The sequence below is a fragment of the Calonectris borealis genome, chromosome 5, assembly GCF_964195595.1.
Source record: "Calonectris borealis chromosome 5, bCalBor7.hap1.2, whole genome shotgun sequence".
NCBI lineage: Eukaryota > Metazoa > Chordata > Aves > Procellariiformes > Procellariidae > Calonectris > Calonectris borealis.
This window is the reverse complement of record NC_134316.1, coordinates 50,922,766-50,936,404: the sequence shown is the minus strand read 5'-3', so window position 1 is coordinate 50,936,404 and position 13,639 is coordinate 50,922,766. Positions and strand designations below refer to the sequence as shown.

Here is a 13,639-nt window from a genome sequence, read left to right as displayed (position 1 = left end):
TAGCCCAGCCTATCAAGAAGAATGGGAAACCATCAGGGTACCCAAATTACAACTACTAGGGCAAGACAACAGCATAAGACATTGCGACAGTTTGATAATTCAGCCAAGGTAGTTCTGATCTGAGTTTAGTTTGAAGTGATTAGATGTCCACAGGACGAAAAGAAAGCATGCCTCAAGACCTCTGCCTACACATTCCTTCCTCACAGAGACTCTCCAAGCAATTTAAACATCTGCTATAAAATCAGATTCACAAAATTACCCCGATTTTCTTAAACACCCTTCATCCTTGGGCCATATCTCTATGACAAAAGAAACGAAACATCACAGAATTCTGGAAACCCTATGTTTTAGTTTAATTGTGACTTACAACATCAGTGACGCAATGTTATGCTTTTCTCTTTGAATCATCAGTTGTCCAACACAAATAAAGCAAGACACATGTGCCCTTCACGCGCTCTTTGCATAAAATATAAGCAAGAAAATTCTCGGGAGGTCTACCAAATGCAAATATGCAAAACCAAAACAAACATGTCATCACTACTTGCCAGGAGACATGCTCGTAACACCACTCCTCAGTGTATATCCTCAGTGAGAAGTTAAATTAGCAGTAGATTTACAATTTTTACTCTTCAGATTCCTGACTAGGGGACACATGAATTATGATGAACGTCAAAGTGTAGTGGATCTTCATATTGAAGCCAAAAAAAATTACAGCTGCTGATTTTGCTCCTTCTTGCTAAAAAAAAATTATATATTTTTTATATATATATAATATATATTATGTGCAACCATATATATGGTTGCACATAAAATCTAGGAAATTTTTTCCCCTCAAAAGCAAAATCTATAAGCAATTAAAAATAAAGTAATAGTGGAATAGTTTTAGAAGCCTTAAGAGTTACTGTCACTATTGGTCAGGATTAATATTAGCATTCCTAAATCCAAAAATGGTTATGTTAAAAAAGATAATGTTAGAAGTTGTTAAACCAGATTAAATCAGAACAGACATAAAAATGAATGTTAATATTTTAAAAGTATACCAATAAGCATGTTTATCATCTGTAACAAATCAAGACGAATAGAAGAACTCAAATTATATGCAATACAATAAACAATGATGTCACATGTCCACATCTTCCAACATCATTTTTTTTTTTCCTGGGCAAATCTTTCATTGTGGTGGAATATTTAAGTAGTATATATTAGAAAAGATTCTTTAATGCAGAAATGCTTTGGCTGTACAGGTTCTCAAAGAGCTTTTGAAACTCTGCAGATGCAGAATAAAGTGTCATAGGAATTTTTTCCTCATTTTTGTGAGATGGAAAGCAGCACATAATAGAGCTGTATTCAAGTTGTATTTGACTGTGGACAGGAAAGTTGGAAACTCATTTGCAAGAAAATTGGGCAACACAAAACTGCAATCTTACATTCAAACTTCCTCACCTCTCCTACAACTTGTACTTGACCCTGACTTTTTGCAGGCAGTTCCTTTCACACATATCTCTCACAGAGAGCTGAACCAAAATAAAGAATCCATACGCCACTGAAGGAGAGGACACTGAAAACACACTAGCGAGTTACGTAATGGTAACCTGCGTCCTTCAAGTCTATCTCCACGCAGCAGTTGTGGAGAAAAGAGCAAATGGGATGCAACGAAAACCAAAACTTTGGTTTCTCCTGTCCCACCACTACTTGCCAGAAAGACAACAGAAGAACCTAAGATACCTGTTCTATTTCATAGTCACTAATGCTGGATTATATGTTTTCTTGTATAAAATCCTGCATCTGTTCTATGTTATTTAGTAGATTAACCCATAGACTAGTTATGAACTTAAAAACAAAACAAAAATCCCAACAGCAATTAGGATTTAAAAATGAAATATATACTAATAAATTTACTATCTTTTATCTGGTATAAGTCCAGCAACTTGAAATTCATATGGAAAATTGTGTTGAATGTAAACAATCAGAGTTTAAAAAAAACAGAGCTCAGTGTTTCTATTCACTCTTTGCTTTTGTCCGTCTGCTTATGTCCAGCAGCCCAACCTACAGGCCATAGGTTTGGCTCTTTTAAATATGAAATGCTTCTCTTACTTCCCTTCAATATAGAAGGGGAAAAAACTTCCGAAGAGTAACCTTTACAATAGAAACATTCACACTTTAAAAGCTTTTTTCTCGATGTAGTGTGAACGGTGCTGTGAAAATGGACCTTAACATAAAGCTTAAAGTGGAATTTGGCCAGAACATCACCTGCCCCCGTGCCTCTCATTTGCCAGTTGCCCATGGCTTCAGCATGCGTTCCATAGTAATGCACAGGCTCCAGCCCAGTGGTATGAAGAAAACACATATCACAGATAGGCGAAGACATTTCTTGTCTGTTGCCATTTACAACAAGCAAATATTCAGCCTTTTCACATCACCCCTGTGTGAGGTGCTATTGGGGCAGGAGAGCTTATTCCTAAAATCCTTTGCTAGAAGAGGAGGTAGGGCACTGCAGTGGTGAGAAAGGTCTTACAGAAGCACTGCAACTGTTGCCCTGGAGAAATGCAAAGTCTGTTCTCCTCCGCAGCCAGTTGTCTTCCCTTTTGTCTCTTCTGGCACGGGCTGAGACACTATCACGCTACACCACTGTGCTACAAGAGAGCAGTGGCAGCAGCAGCAGCTCACCTGCGCTTCCTCTTCCCTTTCCATCCACCTAGAGGTAGGCACAATGGGGCTTTAAAAATTAACCTTCTTCCTAGGGCATGATCCTGAAACCATGACTAATGCCCAGTGAGACTCATTCACCTGAGTAGTTTCAGTGTACGAGGTGGTATTTGAAGCAGGAAAAGTGACACGTCTGGCTAGCAAGGGCTGCAGCATTCGTGTAGGTCTGAAGAAAGACGGGAGTCTGGTTTGGCCCTACACTGTCCGGAAGCTTTAGAAGAAGTGCATGTGTATTTAATTCTTCCTGCTCCTTGCTAGAGATTTTCAACCTTAATCTCCCTACAGCCTGAATTAACATTTTTATTTTACTGCAACTAGTCATAAAAAGGGGAGGGGAGGGCTATTTATTTTTTTTAACAGCTGAATTTGCTGTACCTATGCCAAGCAACCTGTAACCAGAGAGAATAAGAAATGTGGGATAAAGACTCAAAATGAGAGATTAATAAAGAAGTAAGAAAGTAAGAAAGCAAACAACACGAACAACTTGAATGAATGTCACCTTTGTGCTTTGTAAATGCATGTGAATGTCCTAACTCCAGTTTCACAACTTTGCATTCTGACGTAAAAGGGGTGTACACAAGGAAAACAGAAAGAGGGAAATTTTAATGGGAACCATTAACTTCTAAAGATAAGGACAGGACCTCATGAAGAAGGACACTTTCTCTTACTTGACATTAATATACAAGGAAAAAAACCTCCCCAAAAGTAAACTTTGCCACGGGTACACTTAAACCTCAAATCTTTGAGGGGCACAAAGCTTGTACTATTGTGCAATTAGAAGTGCTGGATAACAAAATGTTATTTATGATGGAGTAGCTTTGGTTTAGATCCTGTTTTAATAAAGTTTCAGGAGGTGCATCTGTGACTGGCACTCAGGATAAAGGTTAGCAACAGCAAACAACGTGCCCTCGCTGTGGTCACTCTCTGCTTAGTTGCTGGTTTTTGCGGATTTCTCTCTTGATTGGTTACCGATGGAGAAATAGGCACAACCTTGATTCACACTTCAAAACAAACAACAAGAAAAACAAACCTAGAGGGAAAAACAACTGCTGTTTCAAAAGAATTTGCTAGGGCCTGTGAAACCTCTGAGCTAATGCAAACTATTGCAAGTCTGAGCCTGCTCTAGTCCAGAGCTGGTGAGCTCTTAAGACTGTCATACTTTGCTCTTACAGACTTCCATGGGTTCGTTCAGAGGATGAAGACAGGACAAGATGGATGGTTTTTACAAGGATGCTTTTGCTCTGTGATCTACTTTATACGCTTCTGCTGATGCTCATAACACAGTTTCACCTCAGATTTCAAAGGAGCAAGACACTACCTTGGAAGATCTTCCTTACACTTAACCATTAGCGACTGAGCTCAGCAGGTGGAGGCTCAAATGCTGAAGTGCTTGGGCTGCGTCCTTATGTGCAGCTTCCTAGTGCTAGGTCATGTACACAAGAGATGGTGTCATGATCTCATGGGCTTCTCTGAGATGATAATGCTAGAGGTTTTAAAGAAAGAGCCTGTCTGGTTACTTAGCCTGACCCAAACTGTCTTAAAGCTCACTCAGGTATCACTGGATGCATCCCCCTTGAGCAGATGCCTCAGGAGCCCTTTCCCACAGCCAATAAGAAGGCTATAGACAGGAAAAGTAACTGGATATCACAACAACCAGAACTGATGACTGTCATGAAAACTATTTGGAACTTGGGGCAGTTGGTATCATTTAAAATATTATAGGATTATAATAGATTTAAATTATGCCATCCTGGGCTAGTGTTATGGTCCTGCCCTCTAACGTGCATCATGCTGCTGCATGACCCAGTCAGTGGCTGACTTCTCTTCTGAGTCAGCTGCATGATAACTATCATATTATATTTTAATGAAAATCCAAAGTTAAAGTTACGCAAAGTGAGTTCTTTGGAAGCAGTAGCTTCTCCAAAGGAAGCAGAAAGGGACTTGAACGAAGGCCCCCATTATTCCATGCCAACCAGCTGAGATGACCAGGTGCAGAAGGCAGCACACCATGCATCCTCCTACACGTGTGAGCAGAGCGTGTTTCCTTTGGGTACAGTTCTCCAGAACTGCACAATCACCTAGAGCCGCAGGGCTCTAACATGAGTGACTTGCTAAAGGTTAGACAAGTTGAGACAGAACCCAGATCTCCTCTCTTCTTCTAAGACTCGATGCTTTTGAACCTGAACCAAACCATACTAAAGTTAATGGAGGATTCCTATTTCTTTTACTGATTTTCAGAGAAAGTACTCAAACCTGAGGGCTGCCTGATAGGAGGATGTGGGCTTCTTGCTCTCTGAAAATCTTGAGCAGCATGCCAGGGAAGAGATTTACCAGAGTAGGAAGAAGGAGCTACCCCGTTCTTGCTTTTGTAGATATAAATCTCATTCACTCATTGCTGGTTTTATGCACAATCTCTCATCAGTTGCTCAAACAGAACAATGCAGCTGGCAATAGATTTTGGTTTATATCTTGCTTGGAAAAAAAAACAGATGCAAGCACATCTGGAGAGCATGCCATCCTCCCTCTGGACATAAAAGAATGACAGTGATGGTGGGAAGACAGCTCAGAGGTTTGGCTGTGCCCCCCAGTACATTTTATCACACTCAGCAATTGGGTTCTTTCTCAGCAAGCTATGTAGGATGGCAACTGTAATATCCTGGCATTTGTAATGAAAAACACCACACTTAAAGCTGAGGGTACACAGAACAGAGAAGCCTCCACCTCATTTCTTGCACGCATCTTAAATACTGTATAACAATTGCATTCAATGTACATCTGTGCCTTAGCACTCCCTTACACGCAACAAAGAACAAGAATGTGGAAAAAAATGCAATTTCTTCATCCCCTTCGAATGTTATTGGCTTCATTACATAAAGCTCTGTCCAAAAAGGCAGACTAACTAAATTGTTAAAAGCAGCGATCCTGTTTCTATCTAGCATGGAAGTTGTTCCCCACAACCTCACAGATACTAATCCATTCTTTCCCTCCCTGCCAACACCTCTTCCAAAGACTTACGCTATACTCCCCAGCTCAGTTTTCTCTAGCTCAGTCATGAAGCTTTCAAGTAATAAAAAAAAATCATTCTGTATTGATATACTGCACAGCGGAGCTTGAAACCTTTTTTTCCAGCAATTAGGGTTTGCAATGCCATCAAAGAATACTCCCATCTCCAAACTTTTGTTACTGGAACATGAAAATAATTGGCTCTGCAAGCTCTTTTTGGGGATACTGAGCGTAGATGTGCAATGTCTTGGGGGGAAAAAAGCTTCCATACAATACTGTCAAACAAATACCTAATTACACCCTTAAGCAGAACACCCTCTGACTTTTTGGGAGTGTATAGCTTAGCTCCAAATGAAAGAACAGATTTATTTTTAAAGCATGCAATATTAGCATGAGCTGAAATAAACTCAGGAGAACAATCAGTCCCCTTGTTTCAGAGAGCGCTCTTGCGAACAGAACAAGAGGAGGAGCCCGCGTGATTTACTACCAGGCCACATACACTGAAAGGATCCTATTTAGTTTTACACATGCAGTGTGCAGGTTATTCAAAACATTTGCCTTTAGAAATGTTTTTCATCACAGCTTTTTGCTGATATGTTCTTTCTTTCTAGACTTCCCAGTCTGGGTTTGAAAAACAAACAGGATCTCTGCATTTATTTCTTTCTTTTTCACTGAGAAAATATAAAGTTCATGAGAATCTGAAAAAACGTACTATTAAATATATACATAGTTGTCAGTTTGAAAGAGACATAAAAACAATCAGTCCAAGAAAAAGCTAAGTTCCGTGTCCTACACAGACATATTTTAAAGGCAAAACTACAATGGCTATAGAAAAACACAGAGGAGTTACATTCCTGATCATATTCTTTTTCCTTTAAGGTTAGTGGAAGCTTTGCCCATAGGCCTAGCCTTTTTCTCTAGCCAGGAAAAAAAACCAAAAACCCACAACTGATGAACCCTGGGAAAAAGCGTCAACCAGCCAGAAAGAAGTTGTGCGGCAGACTTGATAGAAAGACTGATCTTGGACCAGAAACATAGGCAGGAATTTTATGATACCTGGCAACTATTTCAAAGGCCTAACTAAAGACAGTTCATTGTAGGCATCACCAAATGCTTTGTAGGAGACAAGACAACTGCTGATAAACACAGATACACACTCCAGTTCTTTTATCAGTGTTTTTCTTCTACTGTGAATTTGAATCAGGGTATGAATTATAATGGCAATTATTAGGACAATTTGGCACTTCTAAGGGAAAACTTGCAGTGGAGTAAGCCATCTCAGCTTTATTGACACTAGTTAATGAATTAGTTCACTAGCATGAACTGTGGTTACACTGGTGATCTGCCGGACTTCTCTGTACCTCCGTTCACCTGCCAGCACAGTAAATGTAATGATGTGGCCCACAACAGTGTTGTTAAGATGCAGAAACATGTCTGAAGGCCACTACAGAAATACAGTGGTTTTATTGCTGTTTTATTTCAGCTTCGGTAAGGAAATCTGATTGAAGGGGCGCAGGGAAGGCGGCTCCCTGGCAGAGGAGGCCAGCAGCACACGCGCCGGGGGACCATGCAGGAGACCCATCAATACAGTGACTCAAATTGGCTGGTGCGGCACCGAACACTGCGAGACTCGTGGCACAGCCTCGAGGCTTCTGCCACTTTATGCTCGTAGACAATGTCCTGAGCCTGGAAATCACACAAATAACTGCCTCAGAACAGAAACCTAGGAGAAAGCCTCACAGCTCAGCAGCGCAGTCTTTATCTTGGGCCTTACACAGCCCAGAGCTCTCCGCAGACTGTTTTCCAATGAAAGCAAACACTGACCATTACCATATTCAAGGTCCTTGCATAGCATCCCTTAATGATTCTAGCTGTATAAACTAAAAGCCATTGTATTTTTTTACCCTCCCCTTCCTCCCAGCAGTATTCCAGAGAGCAAATCAGGCCGTAGTGCTTCCTCCTCATTTCAAACACAGATACCATTGCTACAAACTTCTATCCAAATCCTTTTATGCTATCCACCTTTTGCCTTGAGAGGGAAAACAGATTTTAAAGACCTGTATGTAAAATGCTAAGGCATCATTATATGCAATCTGAGAATTTCTGATGTTTCTTAAGAACAATTTTTCCCTGTTTTATGACCTTCTTCTGTCTCAACCTACTCCCCTGGATTTGACATTGACATCACTTCTAGGTAGCATTTATTTTACAAAGTTAATAGTAGGACTTACATTCCTTATATCTCAAAGATCATCAACATGGGAAGGTCATGCAAGGTAAGCTAATGTGTGTCAATACACCCTCACTTTGCATAATTGCCTGTGTAGATGTAAGCTACTCTAGGTGCTCTCTTCTAAAGCAGAGTCCTAGACACAATACAGAGAAGCTAGTGCAAACCTTAATGTACTTCTCAGCAACTTTATTTCATAACAACCCATCCTGTGTTTCCTGTTTTCAGAATGCTAGAGTCAGATAAAAATCAGAAATGATTCGCAGGAACTATGTTACAATGATAATAATACACAGGCATTTTCCATAGAACAGACATCTAAATCTCACTCATACAATGACATTTAAAAACATTGTCCTTAGAAGAAGTATATAAATGACCTGACCTTCAGGTTTATTACACAGTCTTAGAGAAGTCTGATCTTGCCGAGTCTAATTCTCCTTACGCTGGCATCAGACGATTCGTACTGGAGTCAATGAGAACTGCAGCGAGAACATGGACCATCAGTTCATTGGATTCACTCTCAGCATTGTAGCAATACACATGAAATTAAAATTAAGGCAAAGTCCTGGAGCGCTCTTAGGCCAGAGTCACCACAGGCTTTATTCCTCCTTTTCAATTTTGTTGTACCACTCAGCTTGAGAGAGTTACAACAGCATAAAACTAAACTGACCAACAATGCAGCATTTTGCTGTCTGCTCAATTAGTTTACTTAGCTGCCAATGGATAATCATCTAAACATTTTCCTCTCATGCTTTACCACTGATTTAATAAACCATTGTGCTTTTATTGTCAGATTCTAGGACACATTTCATCAAAAAGTAGGGTGCTTTAATCCAGACAATGTACTAAACTCTTATTTTGTTCTAATTACACTCTGTCTTTACAGAGGGAAAACAAAGAAGATGCTAAGATAGCCTAGCAAATTAAATCCCATTTGTGGCTAAGCAGAATAACGAAAATAAAACACATTATTAGAAAAGCACAATATGCCACCTAAGTTTGCAACAAGCTTATATTAACCTAAACACTGTCACCCTTATTCACAATGAGGATCATCAGGTTTCCACTCAAAACTCTTCTCAAAATGCAACCAGTATTATAATGTAGAAGAACAAATGAAGTAAGATTTTCTAGAAGGAAAATAAATATTGAAAAATAAGAGAGACATCACTGGCCTTATTGTCCTAATGACAACACTCCCTCAGGTGAGCATGCGGAACACTTCATGACTCACTGAACAGTGGGATTGATTCCATCCTGCAAAGTTCTTCACTTTTCATTTTTCTATGTCCAAAGGCCAGTCTGTGATTTTTGAGAGTGTACACTGCGGTGCAGATTACAGACTACCACTACATTTGGCCCAAGGTGCCAGACACGTAAACACCATAATACAAGAAAACAAGGGTAGTCCCCAAAGACGTCTTTCTGACATTCTTCAGTAAGAAGTAAAATAACTTCCATTTATGATCTGGGAATTAAAGTAAGCTCTCTGAACAGATGTAAAAAGGTAGAGTTTTCACAAAACAAGGGCTCTTTTTGCAAGGTGTGTACAAGAGAGGCCCTGAATCTGCTGGTGACATGGAAACAGGTTATGCTGAATATAGCAAACCATCATTAAAATACATTTTAATACCTTATAAAACCAAGTGACTGATAGCTTTATTATGGTGAGAACAAAAGGGGGATTTTATTCTGTGGTTGTGCAGTGGGACCTGAGTACTGGACTGCACCTCCTGTAAGCTTTAGTATAACAAATGTAACTCTTCCCATTAAAAAATAGGTATTTAAATTAAGATATAACACCAAGTGGGGATCAGAAAAGCATTCCATTATGAAATAGGCTGCTCTATGGGACAGAAACTATTTTCTATATCTGTGGCTGTAGTAGATGACAGAAGGAAAAGACCTTAATGTTTAGCAAGGAGGCTAAGGTTAGGTGTTAGGAAAACTCTTCCACTCTTCAGAAGTAGCCTGCAGAGGCTGGGGATGTCCTTCACTGACCCTCTAGTTTAAACATCTCTGTCAGAGATGAGACCAGACCGACTGATCCTGTCTCAGATGAAGGCTGGAAAACCTCCTTAGGTCCCTTGCAGCATGATTTCCTGACACTATAATGGTTGGGTTACCGTGTTGTTTTGGTTTCCGCTAATATGCAATAGGCATTAATACAAACAAACAGCAACAGGCTTTGGTTGCTTGATTGCATTTAATCTCTTATTATTATCAGTCTGCCTCAGACAGTGAATGTGTTTTACAGTTTGTGCTGGGCAGAGGAGTCATGCTGCTCTCTGTGAACCAGGTTTGATGTGATAAATCCCTAACAGTGGTGTCAGGGTTGTTTGGGATGTAAAGCACCCTGCCACATTCCAAATATCAAGGCATTTTTAGGCACCAAAGATTTCAGTGGTGTTCATTAGTGGGAAGATTCCCACTGATATGACTGTATGTATACTTGTTTAATAACATGATACCATTTAACCATTAAAAATAACGCAGAATTTCTGTTTCCTTCAAAAACCCAGGGTACCACCACACCCCATCTAGTGAAGAGGTATTAAAATTCATATTTTACACATCTCAAAACAAGACAGGTGTTTATTCATTCTTGCATTATGATTCCATGTTGTTTTAAGCACTGGGGTCTATTCGTAGTCCTTGTACCTATTCATGGATAAAAGCATGACAGTTTATTTTTAGTGAACTTTTTTCCAAAGAGTTTTATTTTAAAGCCTGACTAATCTTTGCTGCACCACAGACTAGGCTGATCTCTTGATAAATCTTAGCTTAGATTGGTGGTGAGCTGCAAGAAGACACCAAATGCTTTTTCAATTAATCCTCTTTTATATCTACCCTTAGAAGAGGGTAAGGAAGGCACAGAAAAGAGCCAGAAGGCATGCAACGCTTCCCTGGGATCCTAGTGCAGCCTGGAAAAGATGGGGCAGCCACATGCATTTAGTTGTCTTCTGTTTCTTTAGCATGAGTTTGTCTGCTCTGCTGGCAATTATTCACTGCATCTCAAAAAGATAGAAAACATGCATCAGATTTGCTTGCTCAGATTTTTTTTCTTACTTTTATCTTAGCCTCTCTAACTAGGATGTTGGGAAAAAAAAAAGGGCTGAAGGAGAAACGTATTTCAATTTACAGAATGGTGCATTTTTAGATACATATTATTGTTAAATTTTAATACATAATAAAAACAGTGCCAAAGCCATCAAGAGTTTTTGAAGCCTTTCTACTGGAGCCTGTGGTTGGCAATTCCACAGCCTGAACCTGCGAGACAGAAAGAGGGAGATGGACAGACAGACAGACCGACCGACCTCTTTTCTGTTCACAGCCTTGCAGCTGCTAATTCTGAGTGCCTCCTTCCCTTGTACTGGGAAACACGGTGATATGATTTTTGCAGGTGGCATAAAGGTAAGGGACACTTGGCCATCATGCAATAATTAGGAGGGATTTCTCCAGTGTGAGGGAGGTCCCAGAGGCAGAAATCCACACGCATGTGCACAGCAGGCAAATGGGTACAGGAAAGGCCATTTCACACACAAGAGAGTTGTGAGGAGGACAAATAGCCGACTCCATCTGTCCTGAAGTGACAACCTAGACTTTGGATTACTCCCAGCTGGGTAGAGGTAGAGAACCAAATACATTTTCCTAATCCGTGCTGGAGTAATGGCCATGTGGAAAATGGGGGAGCCATTTCACCACGTCTCGGGCACAGAACTTTTAGTCTGATTTTCTTCAGTAAGAAAAAAAGGCTTGGCTTTAGCTTCCTGATGTGCTATGCAGACAGGAAGAATGCAGCCTTTATTCTTCCAAGTAACCGCACAGGGAGCGCTTATGAGAGCAGGCATTGCAAAACCAGGCTTGAACTCTTCTGCCCCCTGCGTAAATAATCCTCCTTTCCTTTCCATTTCAGGGAGGGAACTAAGAAGATACAAGTACAAGAAAACACTGGATAATTCACATTTTTTTGTGAAATGACACCTAGATGTGCTATTCAGCTTGAGGTGTTTATTGAACTCAGCGTAGTGGAATGCCTCGTAAGTGCAAGTAAATGTCTCTAAAAATATTTGATTAAATCTTATAAACAAGACTCTTGCTGTAGCATTTTGCCCTTCTTGGGGCGTGAATTTCAGCTTTTAATCCCCTGGCCAATCCCCCTAACACCTCTGCAGGGAAATCAGCTGAGTGGGGTAGGGCTTAACACACACCAACCTGCAAAGAGCCCGGTGGCCATCAGCTGTCGGCAAGGGATGGCTAGGCTGGCTGCAGGGTGGAGGAAAAGATACAAATGTTAGGGATGGGTGGGGAATAGCAAAAAGCAGCATTGCTCTTGTTACAATCAGAATTTCTGGGGTTTCTGGTAATTCTCTATTTTTATCTCAGTCATGAAGCAATGACTGCGTCCAAACCAGTACGTTAAGCACATCGGAGACTCAGGCCTTTCCATTCACCCGTACGCTGTTGCACGCAGCCTTCTTTTGGGAGGTCTGTTACAGCCAGCCCCCGTGGGCTGAACAGTAATCAGCACAGAGCAGGCAAAAAATGCATATTATCCCCAAGCCTTGTGGATTTTCATGAAGGTTTACTGATTTTTTTTTTCTTCTGCTTTATCTTTTTCTTTCTTTTTCTTTCCCTTTTTCCTTTTTTCTTTTTTTCTTTTTCTTTTTACTTTTTCTTCTTCTTTTCTTTGTTTTTTGCCACTTGATTTGTCATGTTTCCTTTTTCAGTCACAAGCAAGAGGGAGTTGCCTTGAATATTCCTGAATCATGATTCTATCTGGGTTTACTGAATAGCTAAAATATCTGCTAAGGACAACCCCACTGCTAATGTTATGGCCCCCCACATTCCCCACAGGGCACCTCTCTTCCTCCCCGCTGTCTAGTTTTCAGTGGATTACATTTCAGGATCACTCCTTGGCCTTAGCAAATAGATCATTTCCTACCATGGACTGCACCCTATATGGGGAAGGAATATTTTCTTTCCTGCTAAAAGGTGGCTTTTGGACAGCGGTGCAGATGCTGCAGTGATGAAGAAAATGGAGATAAACAAGTGCTCTCCTTCCTATTTTGCATAGGAGTATGTCCAGAGTATGTGACATATGCTGAGTATGTCCAGAAAGAATCTGGCGGAAGATCTCAAAACCCCGGAGTACAACAGGATCCCACTGTAGAAAAAAGAGGGCTGGATTTTTTTAATTTCCATTAGTGCCTTTGGACCTTTCTCCTCTCAAATAAAGCTCTAAACCAGGTATCTAGTAGGTCATCTGGGCACTTCCTAGGCAATTCAGGTGCTGTGCCTTGTGATTAATATTAGAGTGATTTGTCCAGCCTGCTCATTAAAGTTTTAAGGAATTTGTCTTCCACTACTTCCTCTAAGAATCTCTGAAACTGTCTAATGAATCTTGTCATTAACACAAATACATGCATACATTTGGATTTTTTTCAGTAAATTAAAGCTCATTTTTCCCTTGGTTTTTTCCATCTGAATATTCCTAATTATATGTCACGAGGACCAAGCAAATTAATTTCCATCCTTTCTTGACGGTACAAATACTTGTCTCAACCTGCAGCACTACATCTCAGCTCAGAGCCCAACAGAAGAATGTCCTCAGGTAAGGACAGGCAACTAACTTAAAACTTCCACTAAAATCACTATTTCTCCTTCCCATGGCAATAACAGTAAAGGCTAGCTCTG

The 13,639-nt window shown here is 40.4% G+C and overlaps 1 protein-coding gene across 4 annotated transcripts in view; it reads right to left on the bottom strand.

Annotated features, from left to right (window-relative positions):
- SLC1A2 (solute carrier family 1 member 2) overlaps positions 1–13,639 on the bottom strand; it is a 96,109-nt gene that overhangs the window by 57,246 nt on the left and 25,224 nt on the right. The window contains exon 1 of one of the 4 annotated variants that reach the window (XM_075152375.1): positions 8,325–8,421. The exons of the other annotated variants lie outside the window; for them this stretch is intronic. The gene's annotated coding sequence lies outside the window, so the exon portion shown is untranslated. Of the gene's footprint in view, positions 1–8,324; positions 8,422–13,639 lie in introns of those variants that run through there. 4 annotated transcript variants of the gene reach the window in all.